The following is a 19,217-nucleotide window of genomic DNA, read 5'->3' as shown; positions in this document are numbered from 1 at the left end:
AATGAGAAAAAAAAATTAGTCGTATTTTACCTTATTTTCCTTGCACTTGAAGGATGCCAGAAAGACGTTACAAGGTAACAGTTTAAACCCAGCTGGGAAGACACATTCTTATGGGATTCCTGGAACATAGCCTGCTTGATCTGGTGGATTACAAGTGGGATAAACTGATTTAGATACATATTACAGTCTTACTAAGGATCTTTATAATTAAAACTGATGCATATCTGTATATTTTTGCAGCCATTCTCAGGGTAAGAGGAATATATGGTATCAACAGTGTGTCCAAGTTAGAGGTGATCTTAAAGGGGTATTCTCATTTTACAATGTGGCATATCGTTAGGATCTCACCTCTGGATCCCCTTGAAGGTCAGTTGTCTCCAGGGGCTGAGGAAGTGGACCTGTAGCAATCAGCTGGTCACAGGACAGACTCTCTTTATGCAAGGGTTTGTCTTCATGAGAAAACCCATTTAATATTCATATAGCATTAACATAAGTCAGTAAGAAACCAGGAGTTTAAGACTACATTTTGCAGAATATTATGATCGGTGGCGGCCCAACCTTTGGAAACCCCACCGATCCTGAGAATGAAGGAGCCACAGCACTGGTGTAATAATGCATACCCTTCTAGGTTTTCATAACCACCTGGTTGTACAGTTAGTTGCAGGCAGATCTATTCACTTGAATGGGACGGCATTACAGTTCCCTGCACAATGGATGGCAGGGGACCACGATGCAGAGTGATGGAGAGGCAGCACTACATCAAGGCTGTGCCCCTTTATTCTCTTGGGATCCAAGAGATTGAACCACCACCAATTGTAAAGTAATGGCATATCCTATATACGGTACCACTGCTTTTCAAGATGGGGATAACTGTGGAAACAGTTTTCATTCTGTTGAAAGGTTAAACCACAATACCTCCAGCTCATAATGATATGGAATGTGTAATATTTATTACTAAACACAGTGAAACCTGGTCTCTTTATTTCTTACGTTATATTTCTTATAGTTATTAAATGGGTTGTGTCATGAAGACAAACCCTTCCATAAAGATAGCAGTTCTTGTGATCAGTTGATTGATAAAGATCCTGCTCCTCAAGTCCCTGGAGATAATAGCTGATCATCAGGAGGCTTCAGCTGGTCATACAGTTCTTGCCACTGCTGCTACCATGTTTCCTTAAAAATAAGACACTGTCTTATATAAAAATTCCCCCCAAAAAAGGCACAGTGTTTTATTTTTGGGGGGAAAGGGTGGGGCATATACTCGCCTCGCAGGAGGTGTCTGCGTTTCAAGCGATGGTCTCCCGTCTGGTGTGGCAGGCTGCTCTGTAATCTTCCCCGCTGTCATCTCTCTCTGGTAAATGGGGCTTTGAATTCCCCTGCCTCCAGTAAGTAAGTGCTGTGATTGTATAGAGCGCTGGCCAATCACAGCCGGCGCTCAATGAACCAATCACAGCAATTCAGTGATGTCATTCACTGAATGGCTGTGAATGATCGAGCCATAACTTGCTGGAGGCCAGGGAATTCTTAGCCCGTTTACCAGAGAGAGATGACAGCGGGGAGGATTGCAGAGCAGCCTGCCGCACCCCCCGGGGAGACCATAGCGGGGGACACAGATTCTGGCTGCGAGGTGAGTATGTTTTTTTTTTTACCTAGCGCAGCTAGGGCTTATTTTCAGGAGAGGGCTTATATTTCACAGACCCCTGAAAATCAGGGTAGGGCTTATTATCGGGGCAGGTCTTTTTTTCGGGGATATTCGGTATTCAAATAAATAGTTAACATTAACTATGTAATACATTGATCTTCAAAGTCATATTTTCTAAGATCCCGTATATGCTGATATGTTAACAGGGTTGTTTTTATGTGTCTTTAAAATCTGCATGCAGAGTTCATGATATTGCAAAATGTTTTTTTCTGAAAACTCAGATATCCTAATACTAATCACCTATTTAACTTTATCTGAACTGGCAAACATAAACAATTAATTCTGGGAAAAAGACTATAGGAATTTATCAAAACAAGATATCTGTCTAGTAGTGTTCCCTTGATGATACATGCATGCCTTTGACATTATGGTTGCATAATGTAACATCCATCTGGGTATGAGATGTGGTACATATGAAATATCTTTGATCATACACAGTGTATTGGCGCAGCGTCTCTGGTGCATCTTTTAAGTAAGCAGAAACTCAGTTCCTTTTCCGAATGTGAAGTCTTGTGTTTACTCACTGGGGTTATTAGATATTTAAAGCATATCTGAAAATGTTGTAGAAAACAAACGTATTCATGTTTGTTCTAGTCTAGTTGGGAGAATAACTTCATTATAGTTGTATTTTTGTAATGTCTTTTATGAGACTCAGTGGTAGGAAATGGTTTTTATGTTTTTTTTTAGTTGTGTTTATGATTTGTAACAATGAAGTGTTGATTTTCCATATAATTTTGGAGGAAGGTTTGGAGCTGTTCTAATTACAGATGAATATTGATGTTTCTTCTATGAGAACGTGTCTAAAAAGAGGCAACATTGTCTGCACAAACTGTCAATCACTGTGCCTCGAATTGTGTTGTTATACAAAGAAGGCTTGGCTTTTATATCACACTTCCACTAAGTGTTCACAAGTTATCTTCCACTGTTTCAGTAATGTGCCTAACCTGGTTCATGGCATCTTTAAAAGAAACCTTTGGTAGCAGAGGCGTAACTTGAAGCTCCCGGGCCCTGATGCAAAACTTGTAACAGGGCCCCCAACTATAATGCTTTACTCATAGTACTGGGTTCCCTATATGGAGAAGATAGGCCTTATGCGCCCCCTAAGGCTCCTGGGCCCGGGTGCAACCGCATCCCCTGCATCCTCTATAGTTACGCCCCTGTTTGGTAGTGCAAAGAAGGGTTACCCTCCCTACCAAAAAAAACCCTACTCTTCTGCTTTTCTATTTGCTCCTAAAGTTGGTCGCACACATTAGATGTATACTGGCCAAACCTGCTAATTTTGGAGTGACAAGCTGACCATTTAATGTATATAGGAGCCTCCCGACTCTTCCCAGATAGCAGCAGTTGGGGAAATAAAGATTAGACAGTTGGATTTCAACTTGTCCCATTCTTTTATTCTCAGGGAGATAAGCACCCACTAGAAGAGTCTGGCAGCAGCTTAAAGGCCATTTACACTGGTCAATTATTGTGAAAAATGTGTGCAAATGAACAAATTTGTGCCAAAATTGTCTAAATCCACAGCTGTCATGCTCTATCATCGCTGGATTGCTGACTTCTCGCTAAGTGTAAATGTTCTCCACTCAGTACTCAGAATGTTAAGCGCTCAGCAAGAAGCGCCTGTCTAAATCTTCTGCACGAGCGCTAACAACATAGCGGTGACGTCAGAGCTCGTGCAGGCGTTTAGACGACTGTCCTCCTGTTTAAATGGGACATTAGGGCTCATTCACACCTACATTTGGTTTCCTTATCTCTGTTCCGTTTTTGGAGGAGAGAAGCAGAATTAAAACGGGATCAACCCCTACCCCATTGAGGTAATTGGGTTTTTAAAGTAATGGAAAGCTTTCAGGTTTGCTTCCATTCTATTATGTTTCCATTTTATTACTGGAATTAATAGCACAATCTGAAGTGCTATTTGTTCCGTAGAGAAACTCCATCATAGGAAGACCACACGGAGGACCATCTGAAAACTTTATTCCCGGGCAACCCCCAAATTTGAGGAACCTTATAATTAGGAGTGCATTGCCATCTGACACACAGAAAGGAATTTATCCCTGTAATATAAGGAGCTGTAAGACCTGCTCACATATGCTGACTGCGGACAGGATACGGATCCCCAACACACAGCAGGACTATAAGATCCTGGGGACATTCACATGTTCCACATCTGATGTTGTGACCTGATCATGTGCAGTAAATGTCCTGTTGGGGGGCTTTATATCGGGAACACAGGACAAAAACCTAAAGCGAGGATGAGATCTCATAGCCACACACTTAGAGAAAAAGACAGAATTACCTGTGGCAAAGCATTTTTCAAGTCACAGACACAACATATAACAGCTGACAGTTATCATACTGAAAGGCAACTTCAAGTCGCAGTGTCACAGAAGAATTTGGGAGTACAGATTTATGACCCTTTTTGATACGCTCAAGTATAGAGTTAATCTTGGAGGGGGCTTTTTGCATCAGTGGAGAATATGAGAAATCTGAAGAAGAAATAACACACTGGCCTGGCGACCCACTAACGCCAATTTAGAGACCATAAAATCCCTTATCAGCGGACTAATTAAGTATTTACTCCTCTGCTCATCTTCTCTGGTATTGCTTTAAGTGCAAATTAATCACGCAATGACTGTGCCTTTTCATATATATATATATATATATATATATATATATATATATATATATATATATATATATATATACCCCATCCAGATCTGTTTTATTAAGCCTGAGGAAGCCCTAGGTAGGTTTGAAAGCTTGCTATAACATCATGCATTTTGTTAGCTATTGAAAGGTATCATATCTACAAGATTATGTGGTTTCTCTTACTGAGAACAACCACATTATGCTTTACTGGCTGGCACAGTACCAAACCTTTTTCATAAAAAAAGCTGAAAATAATGGAATGGAAGAAAACCAAAAGCTTTCCATTTCTTGCTGAAACCCATTGAAACCAATGGGGAAAAAAGAAAATTTTTATTTTATGTCAATTCTCTCTGCTCCTAGACAGATCAAATAGATCACTAATGCACTATTGCAGGTATGAATGGGCCTTTACTCCCCTCTCCACATTCAGAACACAAGCATGCTCAGCTGAGCATGTATATATATGAATAGGTTGGGCGAGATGGCTAACTGATATGTAATGTGTATGGCCAGCCCAAGACCTGTCTAGCCTACTTATTCAACTATCCTCTGGCTGCCATATTGCTTACAGCAATCACAACAGTATCCCACAACAGGAATCAGGCAAATAAGAGAGCTGGCTGTGCAGCAATAGCTATACGTTCTCTACAGTAGATGGCCTGAAACAGCTTACTACCAATGACTAACTTGTTAAAATGTAGGATGGCCAGTGAATATATGCAAGAAAACAACAGGGACTCCATGGTATATATTACAAATGAAGAGATGCATTGTAAAGCTTTAAACAGATGTCCATATTCATAAAGAAAAGAACATCTTAGGCTGGTTTCACATCTGCGCTAGGGATTCTGCTTTTTCTATTAAGTTCAGGGAGCAGGAAAGGGGAACCCCTGTGGCCGAACAGCAATAGAAAGATCCCATTAATTATAATGGGGTTTGTCCACTTTTCAACCAGCTGCCTGTCTCTTGGATGAAAGAAAAAGCGATGCATGCCGGATCTGCGATGGAACCTCCAGCCGGTGGTTCCGATGCAGATGTGAAACCAGCCTTAGGCAGCAATATTGACGCCCACATTTCTGCCGAATCTAGCACCCAAATTTCAACAGAATCAAACCTACTTTGCTTAAATATAATACTAGCTATTTCTACTTTCTAATAAAATAAGACTAAAACTGTCATGTAGCCAAATAGAACTAGGTAAGCATAAAGACCTTCCTTATGGATAATGCCACAGCTAGACCACAACTGTGACCACACCTGTCTACGACTAGGCAGCTTCCCATAGTAGATTATGTTCTCACATACCAGCCGTCATGATGCTTCCATACCGTCAAGTTGCATTTGACAGTAACTTGGCCACAGTGCTGCGGTGAGAAAATCTGAATGGATCGGTGGAATGTCCTTATCTCCGAACAGCATCTATACATCTATAGACGAGACTGAAGTCACAATTTAGCTACAGTGTAGGAGAGCAAATTGCTGATTTGGACAAGTTTCCATTAGTTGAGACCAAGGGTGAGAGTTGAAATTAGAAAGGTACTAACAGCAGCTGAGTGCTTTCATTGTGTTAGGAGCAAAGACAAATGTGTTCCACTGGTACAAGATAGAAATTAGACACTTCTGAGGTGTGACAGCTTTTTCTGTGTGGAAATAAAGTGTCCAATGGGCTGGAATATATAATGACCGTTGGGAGATAATCTTCATTATACATGAGATATGAGTCAGTGCTAGGTACAGTGTGTGAGGGCGACCTTGGCTAATGTGGAAAGCAGCAGCAGGAATAGTTAGCGTAGCTTGCTGTCGATATGCATGGCGAGCTAATTTAGCCTTGGGGTCAAAACTATTGAAAAAGAATTCTGTGTTCACTGCTGTGTAAAATTGTGTGCACTGTGATAACAATAATAAATAAGTATGCATAATGCGACGGCTTTCTAATTGGGCAGAGCTGTTCTACGCTATTAGCAGATTGTTGACTCAACCAAGCTCTCCACAGTCAAATAATACATCGCCCCATATAGATCTCTTCACATAGCCCAAGAACTTCCCTAGCATTAAAATTCATTCCAAAAATACCGCACTCACCGATGTATAATTTCATGCAAATATCATTTCTTCAGCTGCCTATACATTGCATGAATTTTCCTTCATTGTGGTGCTAATTTTATTCTAAGCCTTCTCTTATATCCTGATCTGTGAGAACCTGCAGATTAATAAGAAAGCTCCTTCCACAAGTCCTATTAAATATGCCTGGACAGAAAGTCGCCCGTATTTTCCATATCTTCGTTTTCCTTCATTTGTCTCTTCTAGCTGCAGAATTTTTAGCTCTAATTCACATATGTTTGATTCTTTGCTCAGACCTTGTGAAGGTGTTTTTCTATTTGGATCTAAACATAATAACGGCCTTTCTTGCTGTAGTAGATAAAGAACTACATTGTTTCATATGACTGTTTATCAATATTTTTCCACTTAAAACAATCCTCATTGTAGTCAGGCAATAGATACAGCGATGTGATAAAGCTTTTTCAGGCCACCTAATTCAGCCCACGCACTGCTTGCTTTGTTCCAGCATATGTGGCGTGTCGACAATCTTTCAACATACATCCTCGTCTTGTTAAGTTTTTTGAGATTTGCATGTTAAAGTCATCTACAGAAACTTCCTACTCAAAACCAAATCCGTGCTTGTCCTGCCAGGAGAACCCATGCGTCTTTAGAAACACCAGTGTGAAATGTGTGCCCCAAATCATGAGAATATGTGTAGCGGAGTGTGCCTTATTTGCATCTTTGCATGTATTTATCTCCACTCAGGCTTGAGAAGAACACAGAATACATTGGAAAGATGCAGAAGCATTAAAGGGGGGGCATTTGTAAAATAGTATTTGCATTTTACATTTTGCCGCTGTAAAGTAGTATTTGCATTTTACATCTTGCCAGTTTTAACACCCCTTCTTTAGACGCTCAGTAAAACGCCAGGATTTGGTGCAAATTGTATAACAAAAGGCAACAAATGGTGCAATGCCTTTGAAATATCTCTAGAAGAAGGGGAATGGCTAAAATAAGTTGTAGAATGCACCAAATTTATTTAAGATGTGTATGTATATGTACAATAGCCACAAGTTGCCGAGCAAGTTGTGGCAAATGCACTGTGCTGTATGTACATTTTAATATATCTATGTGCCATACAAAACTACTGATAAATCTCTCCCAACATTTGCACTATACATTACATATGGGTAAGAATCATTAAAATACAATTCATCAACTTGTTTAATGCTCTTCACATTAATTAGATGGAGTTTAAACATAGCGGAAATATTAAGGTGCTTTCACATGGGCGGAATTATTCCACCAGGACACAGTGGAAATTGCAGTCCTGCGGAATGCTCTGCAGTACAATCTGCATGGTTAACGTGCAGATTTTCATGCACCATTGAAAATGGCTTAAATCTGCCTGCAGTTCTGTATCAAAATCCACATTTAGCCATGCAGAGCTTGATGCAGATTTCTGCAGCGGCAAATTCCGCTGCCCCCTGGTAGAATAATTCCACCTGTGTGCAAGAGCCCTTAAACTTCTGGTCTCGTTTTTCATAGACTCTGTTCAAAACTTTGGGGAGGATTTATCAATGCTTTTGTGCAATATTTGCGACTCTCCATACTGGTTTCGCAAGTTTTCGAGAGCTGAAAGTGGCTTAGTGAAGGCAGACAAAAGCTCTGCAATAACTTTTAGAATATTTTCTGCCCTCACCGAAAGATTTCTTTATCTCTGTAAGGACTGTGGATGTGGAACCACTGTGTCAACCTACCGGGTAGGTGAAGATCCGATCCAGCACGGCTGACAGTCTATCCCAGCATGGGAGGTAAGATACCAGATGAACAGCCCCGTATATGGATGGAAACTAGGGAAGGTATCTTGCCCTGATCTGATAACCAGGAGAGGGAGACCCCTGCCTATAAGTGGAGCACTCATCCAGATAAGGACGACCCCACGGTCTTCCTCTAGGCGCTGACTTACCCTGGTGGGCCAGAACACCAATAGGACAAAGGTAGAACAACACTGGGGAGTACAGAAACAAAGGAGGAACAAGCTGACAAGGATAAACAGAGTAGTGGACAATGGGAACAATAGACCACAGAGTACACAAACGAAGAACACAGAACATAAGCAGACAGCAAGGTAGCAAGGTAACTGCCGAAGTAGCGGCTGAATATGAAGTGAATGGAACAAACTCTCATCAACACTGCAGCAAGGTCTGAAAGGTCCAGGACTGCTATATAGGGTGGTGATTAGAAAAGGAGTATCAGCTGAACAGGAGGCCAGAAGCTATTAACCCTAAGAGTGCTGGAAGAGACTGAATAAAAGCTCAGAGAACAGAGAGAATGGGACGACGCCCATGTTTGCCAGGCACAGAAGCAGAAGATTGTGTCTGAACAGAGCACCTAACAATCTCTATAACCCCTTTAAATTTGACAGAATGTGAGTTTGTTTAAATCTTGTGACATCAAGAAGCAAAGGTTATTGGGCATCTTGAATGCAGCCTGTGATAAAAAGGTACAAGATTTTGATCAGATAAGTGGTTACAGGTACCTTTGCAATATAGTAGTAACATAGTATGCTAGGCTGAAAAAAGACAAATGTGATTCCAGTTCAATCTGTTTCCACATCCCCTTTCATGGTTGATCCAGAGGAAGGCAAAAAACCCCAATGAGGTAGAAGCCAATTTACCCCATTTTGGGGGAAATTTTTTTTCTCAACTCCATAATGGCAGTCAGAATAATTCCTGGATTAACAATATGATTGCTGGAAACTACAAATTTGGCCAATAGTTGTCCTGTGTACAAGTGGCCGGCGACAAGGCACTGAGCGATGAATTGCTCACTTGTAGGGTGACTGTTGGGTCTTGTAAACAATTTTGATATGAAGACTTTGATATTTATAAGATGTCATTCACTCCTAGCTTAATCACTTAATAAAATGTTGTCTGACTTTTTTCTTAGAGGTAATATATAAGGGAAAATGTTTACCAGAAAATTCGGGAGCAAATTGAAAAGCCCCCTATATGTAGAATGGTTCAATCTGAACATAAAAGGGATGGACCACCTCTGTCTGTAAAAGTGAATTCTATTATTCACACACTTGGCTTAAACTACAGACGCCGTACAGCAGCCGGTGTCCTGGGCCAAAAAATATGTCATCATGATTGAATGTGAGGTAATCAAGTGATGTTCACTGTCAATTTAAGTGCCGTTGTCTTCACTAAGGCTGGTCCTGCCACATATGATTGGCTTTCCCTGGGTAATATCATAGAGAATATCAGAAGAATTTATGAGACCTTTTTATGTGATAGATTATATAAAATGTATAACATTTTTCTCAAAAAGGTAGCCCTACTGAAGAAACCATTTTACTGAGGGACACGGCCATTGAAAATGTTTATTGATGACCTTGGCAGCACACATAGCAATGGCCAGACAGGGAAATCTTCAACCACTGACTTCAATCTATTCCCTAAAACCTCATACTGTAGACTAGGGTTAATATGAATCTTCCAGTGATAAAAATCAACATTTCTTCATCCCTAGGTAGCAAATAATTGAGAAAGCTCAAGACTCATCTATGAGTCCCTGACCCTCCCAACACTTATTTTGAGATCAGAACAATTGTGTGGATTTTGGCATAGTCATGGGGAATTTGGTGTGGACTTGGAGTTTGTTGTGGATTGTCCGCTGTGGAAAATCTACACCAATATCTGCTACGTCTCAATATTCTGGTACTTTGTAGAGCCTGTATTTCAGTGCATTATATAGTAACTATTATTTAGAATTATACTACAATTGAGCTGCTGTATCTTAAGACGATCACATTATGAAATATATATAATTTTTTGGGAGGGAGGCAAGTACATGCATGGCAGATTTGCTGTGGATGTTGCACAGCAGAAAACTCTATGGCAAATCTGCACCACAATTCACTCCATTTGGTGCAGATCGTGGCATGGATTTTGATACAGATCCGCACGATTGAAGGGGTTAAATCTGAAGCAGATCCCCAAGAATGTTCTACGGGGGTGGGTGGCAAGATGTGTGAACAGCCCCAGGCCTATGGTCCCCTTAATCCACCACTGTTGCTCCTACAGAAATACAATATTAAATGATGGCCATTCACTCGAATGGCCATCTTGTAATAGAAGGATGGCTGTTTCTGTAACAATAAATGCTAATAAAAGTATAGTAACGGTAATTGTTGAAAGTCTACAGGAATCACAGTCTACAATGTTATAGTATACAATGTCTAAAGTACAATGGGAAGTCTATTTTAAAAACTTGATTGCGTGGAGCACAAATCAAAAATCCTAAACCATAAATTGGAAGCATATTTTGAAAAAAACAAATTGTGGTTTGAGACTTTGTGACTGTTTTATGTCATGAAAACCTTTTCATTATTGTCTTATTATGTAAATTGAAAGTATACCAAACAACAGCTGAACAGAATGTAAAGCAGCTCCATTATTCTAGTGTTTTGGGTCTTGTATCCTGACAATGATTCAAAATCTTCCACATTTGGAAATTTTCCGCAGGAGAGCACAAAAAGAAAATTCCTTTCCTTGGCAAGGTCACATCCAGACCAGCACTAAATCCAGATGAAACGCTGAGGAAGGATTTCAGTCAGGTTTTCTATGATAAAACCCTTAAACATGTCACAGAAGAATTCATCCCATTCAGAGTAAATGGCAAATAGACAGATGTGTATGTCAAATTGCTTTTGCCCGAGGAGCAAGAACGCAGAATTTTCTATCCTGGTAATTTCATTTTGGCTTAATTTTGCATGATAAATAGTAGAAGCATATAACTTCATATTTTCAGTAAAGAACGTGTTGTGGTTTAATGGTGGTTGTTCATAACAGGATGCTTATAGCGCAGCTTCATCGACACTTTGCTTTATTTCAATGCAACGTATATGCTATATGCTTCATGATATGATACTAACATGCAAACTGAAGAAAAAAAATGTAGGTTTGGTCAAACCACATTTCAGGCTCCGTCCGTTAATCACACACTGGGCTCTGCAAACAGCTCCTGGAGGCCCTTTTACATGAAAATGAAGATGACAAAGTGTTAATGGCTATTAATGGCCATGAACACTTTATGTAAATATATCACAAAATCTTTCAGTCACTTCAAAGATTATCTTTGCGTGTAAATGGGCCTTAAGAGTTTTCTCTAGCATGTGTCCAGTGCTGAGCTATTAATGAGACCTTATTGGTAGACGACACTATTTGGTTTAAGGACTATATTTTTGGACTTAGATTGGTTTATCCAACCTAAAACATTTATCACCTATCCACTGGAACCTCCACTGTTTCTCATCATTATTAAATGGGACGCTGGTCCTCTTAGCTGCAAAACCATGACGAACAATATTCTGAATGGAGCATCAGTCTATTATGTGCAATGCCGATCCATTAACCCTTTCCAATCCACTGTCTGACGTCTAAAGACATTCTGATTGAAGGCTGTACATCTCTGATGTCGGAAGTCGTCTGGCAGGGTATTCTTACTGTACATTACTGGCTGCTCTGTTGTTGGGGGCCTGTCCAGCATGTCCCATACCGCAGTACTGGCTCTAGCCAGCAGATGGTGCTGTTGTATAATGGCAGAAAGAGAAACCCCCCTAGGAAACCCTGAATCGAAAATTGGATTGCAAAGGGTTAAAGTCTATGTTAATGATAGAAACAGCTGAGAACAGTAGTTGAACCCCTGCATCTCGGACCTAACTACAGACCAAGATAGGCACTGAATGTTTTGATTAGAATACTGTTATAATTCAAACAAGTATAAGACCTGAAATCCGCTTCAACAGTGATATTATAATATATTGCATACAAAATGTATATCCTGTCATTGAAGACCAGCACTAATTTTCCTCCCTCATCTGCAGGGGTCCAAAAATGCAGGTCGTATGCTTCATAAGAGTGTGGGCTAACCTGGCAGCAATGTCTATTCTTAGGTAATGGTCCAAAATACATTTAAAATGTTACTTAGCAAACCGTGACCCCAAAATGTACTCATTATAGAGTCTGAAGGTTCCCTATTACTGAATGCAGGATATGTGAATATAGTCCCAAGGAATGATAATGGATTATCATAGAGCAGAGCAGTTGTGAGAATTCTTAAGAATTTCTTTGCCTTTGAATTTGACTAATTCAATATTATCATACTCAGAATTATAATTTTAGGTATAATAACTTCCAGACTAATCCACACTTCAGCTAAATGTAAAAGAAGCTTCCGGGAATTGAGCACGGCATGTAAAGATTATGTGTATATAGACATTCTATAGCAATTATCAGCCCCAACTCCTCCAACAGACATGATATTTCAATATAATGGAGAAGTTATAAGGCAGTCACGACAGACAATAAATCATTAGTGGATTCGGCTGCAGCTGACAAGAACTGTAATGCCTATGACCATTATCAAAGGGGTTGTCCAGGGTTAGTAAAACATGGCTACCTTCTTCGAAAAACAACACCAGCACGTTTGAAGTGACTAGAGATGAGCTGCAATACCAAACAAAACCTGTGGACAGCTGTGGCACCATTTTGGCCATGAAACATGAACCTGCGATTGATTTCATTAGTGCCGTGTATGCAAGACCGGGTGTCACTGATACCAGTTCTTCAAGGACGAAAAGACACTGAGATACGGTGCAACCTTTCTTGTGTAAGAAAAATCAGTAAGTCAAGGGGTGAACCCGACTTCTCTTTTACTGAAAGACCATTGAGTGTGATACGTTTCAAGGTTTATGCCTCTTCCTCAAATACCCCGAAGAATGCACTATTATAGTAAACATAAATAGTGGGTACAAAGCAGGATTAGAAGGGTATGGAGGGATGACGAGGAAAGGTGAGAAAGGGGGAAATTATATTTATATCAGGAGTATACACCGGACTCATGGGGTCTCATAGCAAAACTAAGAACTGGGCCCCTCCCACCAAACAAAATTTTAGAAACAGTATCTTTATAATCTGATTGGTTTAGATTCAGCAGCACAGCTCTAGTATACCTCTGTAGTCACCATATAATAGTCAGATATCAGCTCTACATAGTGATAGTGATTACAGTGCAGTTACCTCCAGTGCTCACAGGTGATGTCCTCTTTGATTGGAGATGTCCGTTTTTGTTTTCCTTCTTTCTCCAGGTTCAAACTGTCATAAAGACTTCTTTCATACATCTCCAATCTGCATAGCTAGCAGCACACCAATTTCAAGCAAAACACTTGCTGAGGCACTTGTATCCTTCTGTCAAATGCCACTCAGAAGTCAGAACCCATACTTCTGTGTAGATAATCCCAGTAATCAAGAAAGAAGAGTGGCAGCAGAGCTTGGTAAAGACGGGCAAAGTCGAAACGTCGCTGCTGATTTTAACATGAAGGAATTAAATGGACTTTTAAATTGTTTGCACCATATCTGCTGCTACTCTTCTTTCTTGATAAAGACTTCTTTCAGCCATGGTGTCTCCATACACTTTCCCCATCCTTTCTTTAACCCCTGAACCTTACAGTGCCCCCTCTGTGGCAACCTGCACTGACTAAGAAAGCAATGTCCACACCAGCAAGCAGAAATGTAAGTTACAGACAGACGGGTGCTGTGCCTGCTTGCCAGACTTTTGTGGAGGGCCTGGCTAGTCAGCAGTGGGACAGGGGGCAGAATTGTTTGGTCTCTGGCCCCTCTGTCCCACAAGCCTCGTAGCAGTGGCATTGACTGCCAACATTGGCGGCATGCCACTGTTTATAACAAAAGGTTGTGCTGTATCCCACTGTCTTATCTATAGGTCTCTGAACACAGTATCAAGCTCACATGTTCTTGCTATGGTGTCTCCCTGGACTGGCAGCACCTTTGTTACCTTTACTTGTTTATCCACTTATCTGAACATCTATAGAGTACACAATTACTGTAGCTCACTGAAAAAAAACTTTTAGGGGTGCACTACTTTTTTCTGTACTTATCATTGATACCAAAGAAAACCTGAACTATGAAAAGCTCTTGTGAGGAACAAGAGAACAGATACATTACAAAGTGATGAGGCCATTTTCTTCTGGGTATCATGCAAATAAGGAAAATGGAACAACAATGCCCCTGCAGCGTCACCTACTGGATGGCAGCATTCCTGCAAATCAATGTCAGACCTTTTATACTAGTCTTTATAACAATGATTGGGAATTGAAGATCACAAGCCCAAAAACTATACACATACAGCTGTTTCGGGGGATTTTCCCTCATCAGTGTGCAGTAGGATCCTGGCTTGGCTAGTGAGAGAGACCTATTATGTGGGTTGGGAAGGGTATCATTTCTCCTTAAGCAGAGCACCAAGAAGGTGAGTGAGGAGATTATAAGGCCATATTGCACCTCTGGGAAATATGCAAATAAGGAAGATGGAACAATACTTCTGCAGCGCCACCTATTGGAAGGCAGCATTCGTGCCAATCATTGCTATAAAGACTTGTAAAAAGAGTTTGACATTGATTTGCAGGAATGACGCCTTCCAATATGCATTGTTCCATCTTTCTTATTTGCATATATTTCCCAGAGGTGCAACATGGCCTTATAAATCTCCTCACTCACCTTCTAGGTGCTTTCGTTAAGGAGAAATGTCCCCCCCCCCCCCCCCCGACATGGTGTGAATGCACACAGCTTTCCTCAATCTTCTTCATTCCAATCACATTTCTCACCTTATATACATTCACTTCAGCATATAGTATAATCGTATGTGCCTCTGTATAGCGCTGCCCCATACTGGCATGTAGTTCACCCTATGTTTATAATAACGGAGATCTGTACATGCTGAATGTTAATGGATTATTATTTCAATTCTACTGTTCCCTCTATTGTATAGATCAAGTCTTTAGATCGGGCCTTCTGTGGGTATTTTATAGACCTTGTATCTGAATTAGTGATGAACACCAGTGCGGATTCACAGGAGCATGGATTGTATATTCACAGAACTAAGGTTTACATGATGCAGTTTATTATAATTGGCACTATTTGTATCTTGGAGAATAATCAGAACTACAACTAAAGTGATAACTTTTTCAGTAAAGCTACAGTACTGTGCATACTTGCAGCTATATACCTCTGCACAGAGTCGGACTGGGGTGTTAGAGCCCACCAGTAAAAATCATCCTGGGAGCCCAATGTACAGCTACCTGTAAATGCTTGCTGCATGTGAAAAGATAGTGACCACAAAAATGCTTGAGTCTACTATTGTAGTCAATGGGGTTCGTTACTCGAGTAGAACTCTCAAATTTTACGAAAAGCTCGACTCGAATAACGCGGACCCGAGCATTTGGGTGCTCGCTCATCTCTATTCCTTGTATTTTCAGATGTCTGTAACTGGGAGTTATAATTCTCTATAGAGAGAGAAGGGATGACAGAAGCCCAAAAATGAATGAATTACCTAGTAGGAGAGGTGCACATTTTTTTCAGTAGTACCCTGCTGCCTGACTTTGGCGCCCCTTCTCCCAAAAGGTCCTCACATCTGCTACCCGGCTCTTGCCTCGAACTTGTGGCCCCTCTCAGTTCTTGAAGCCACTAATGTATGCTCACTCAGTGCCAAGTTGTAGGCAGTAGCAAAAATCTTGGTGTCGGGGCAACATTAAGAAAGCAAAGCCCAGGAGGTAGGACGGGAGAATACTGGCTGGTCTGTCAGTGCACCTAGATGGCATCTCACGCAATGATCTCCTATGAAGAGAAGCTGGATCATACCTTATGTTTCCATGAAAATGCAGGTATGAAGGAGATATCCATGTTTTAATGTGCTGTGCACTATGAATACAGTGGGGACAACTAGAGTAATAAACAGAATGGGCAGACTACAATACCCATAGAGGATATCAAAATTGGGGTTACTTTGTTTCAAAAAACATCTAAGGGGCAACCAAATAACTATGTATAGATATGCTATATGGACAAAAGTATTTAGATACTGCTGAAAATCAGCAAATAGGCAAATACCAAGTTTGCCAAACGGTATGCTGGGAAGGGCATGGATAAAATAAAAAGTTTCTCATTTTGTAATAACTGTTCATTCACCTGATCGAGCACTTGTGGGACGAACTGGAGCGCCGGGTATGACACGCCAAAAAGAGGGCCGACACGTTACTAAATAGCATAACAAAGCACTTTTTCTAAAAAACATGCAGTGTCCATATACTTTCGTCCATATAGTATATATACATAAACTATAGATATAAGCAGTATACAACCTGTCAGCTAATCTATATGTAATAGCTGGGAGGGCTCGGGGGCCCACTCCTACTCAGGGCCCATCGGGGATTCACCTGTTCTCTTGTGGGCCAGTCTGAGCCTCCATCTGCATATGCACATACACTAGATTTAAGCACTAATTCTCTCTAAAATAGAAAATATCTTTATATCTTTTTAAGGGAAGCAAACATTATGACCACCATGCATTGTATTTCTGTAAATCCGAGAGGAGTAAATGGGAATTACATTACTTCTCTAACTCAGGAGCTACAGAAACAGTGTAGTTCACTGTACTATGCTGTTTCTGTAACTCTCATCCATTTCTTTGGGAGTTACAAAAACACTGTAGCCCAGTGCGCTTGGCTATTTCTGTAATTCCTGACCATCCCTGGCCACTGTATACAGCCAGCCAGGTAGGGGGAAGTAGGGGCCATAACTGAAGATAGGTACATGTCCCGGAAGTGAGACCCACACCTAACATAGTAACATAGTATGCTAAGCTGAAAAAAGACAATGGCCATCCAGTTCAGCCTGTTTCCCCTTCCCCACACCCCATGTTGATCCAGAGGAAGGCAAAAAACCTCAATGAGGCAGAAGCCAATTTACCCTACCCTGGGGGAAAACATTCCATCCCGACACCATAGTGTGAGTCAGAATAATCCCTGAATCAACACTGTTCAGAGAAGGTTCCTTCCTGACTTTATTGAGAACCCTTCTGGCTATTTAATGTTCTATCAGACTTTATGACAGATTCTGTGGATAGGCCATGAAAGTTTAGTAAGGTCACCTGGAGGGGTTGTGCTGGTGGCACAACCCGATTGTGAGCCCATCAGAAATGAGCATAAGCTTCCCCAAAACCAGAACGACACCTTCCTCAGGACAGTTCCAAAACAGCATCACTAAGTGCAGCAGCCAACATTATCCGTGATCATGTGACCAGATAACATCAGTCGCGGCATTTAGTGAAGCTTTTTGTAACTGGCCTGAGGAAGGTGCCGTTCTGATACCGAAATGCGTCGTCAGAATAAATTTTGCATACTATCCTGGGTCCCTTGTCATTGCGCGCCGACACCCCCTCATCTTCTCTTATGCCTTTGATAACTAAAACTCATAACTATAACAAAAATGGATGTCACTCCGGAAGACCCAACCTGTCATGTAATTGGCCAGCCAGTGATCCTGCATTCCTTGCTTTTGAGGGGAAATGCCTAGCAGGATCAGATCACTGTGGGTTTCTGAAGCCAGATCCTTAGCGATCAGCTGATTGTCAGGTCAGCTTCAATATGAAGCTAAATAGAATAGTCATCTTGACAAGAGATACAAATCAAGGCTTTAAATTGACTGGAGATTTTTTCTTTGCCAAACCCGTTTGTTGTGTTTACAGAACGGTACAAGGACGGGTATTCTTCGCAATCAGAAAATAAATGTAGAGCCTCTTACATTGAGCACTCGTTAGCCATTAGGTTTCATTTACTGTACAGATTATACATCTTACTTACAGTGGAGTCATTTTCTTGATATGAGATACATACAAAACACTGAAAATGATCTGTATGATCACTCCAGGCTCTGACTTTGTGTTACATTGTTAGTGGTTTTATTCAATTAGGTAGAAATAATGTTGCGCTATGGTTGACACATTATTATTATGCTATTAAAGGGGAGTAACTACGTCTGCCATTCCATTGGCAAAGACAGACTGCCAAGTGGTTTGAAATCTCAGAAATGTAAGACGCACCTTCTTCTGCATTAGTGAATGGTTAACTTTGTTGAGATTCTATGATTAAAATATTAGAAATTTGCATGTGAAGCAGCAATTCTAGAGCGTTTTTTAATACGCAATTACCCATCATGCAATTTCTTTCTATGGTAGTCAAAAAGTGCCTATAGTATTGATGCCCTTTAAGCCAGTCTGTTTTTTAGTCTCATTTACTTAATAGAAATGTGACATCATAGAATAAACTCTGTATGATCTACAGCTACAGTTGTGTTCTCAATGCAATCTTCATATGCTATTAGTTATAACACAGGGGTACACTATAGACTCTTGAAAAATTAAAATCTCACTTTGTATGCGTTGAGGCTTAAACACAAGTTGGCTTAATGACTAATATTTGCACAAGAAGAAACGTTTCCTCTTTCTCGCTGCTAGTACAAATTACAACTGTTGGAACAGTTCACAATATTACTATACAACCGAAGTTAAAAGAAGTCTTTGTAGTTACGTAAGTCATAAAATGACCTCAAATTGCGCTTGGCTTTTGTTGTGTAGTAAGTGACATCAAGCAACAGAAAGGGTGTCTTAGGATTTGCAGCAGGAAGGGGTTAAGATCTTCTGTGTGTCTGATTGCCAAAGCTTCGAAGGCCCTGGGGAACTGAGAATAAACAGAAGCCGCTGTTCTCATTTATCAGCGTATATATACATATATATACACACACACACACAGAGAGGAATATCAGCCCTCGTCTCACTGGGCATGCTGCCTGCCAAAAAAATAAGAGGGGAGAGAGCATGGGCGCCAAGGGTACTACACCCAACGGATAACAAGGGGGTTACGACACAGTATCACAGTCCCTTTAAAAATCGAACTTGGCACTACAGGAAAGAC

At 40.7% G+C, this 19,217-nt stretch overlaps 1 protein-coding gene across 4 annotated transcripts in view; it reads right to left on the bottom strand.

Moving 5' to 3' along the window:
• CHRM1 (cholinergic receptor muscarinic 1) overlaps window positions 1–19,217 on the bottom strand; it is a 151,457-nt gene that overhangs the window by 58,298 nt on the left and 73,942 nt on the right. For 3 of the 4 annotated variants that reach the window (XM_066582868.1, XM_066582866.1, XM_066582870.1), the window contains one exon: window positions 31–140. The exons of the other annotated variant lie outside the window; for it this stretch is intronic. The gene's annotated coding sequence lies outside the window, so the exon portion shown is untranslated. The remainder of the gene's footprint in view (window positions 1–30; window positions 141–19,217) is intronic. 4 annotated transcript variants of the gene reach the window in all.

Source organism: Eleutherodactylus coqui, chromosome 11 (genome assembly GCF_035609145.1).
Source record: "Eleutherodactylus coqui strain aEleCoq1 chromosome 11, aEleCoq1.hap1, whole genome shotgun sequence".
Lineage (NCBI taxonomy): Eukaryota > Metazoa > Chordata > Amphibia > Anura > Eleutherodactylidae > Eleutherodactylus > Eleutherodactylus coqui.
Note: the sequence above shows the minus strand (reverse complement) of the source record. Positions and strands in the feature narration are given on the sequence as shown.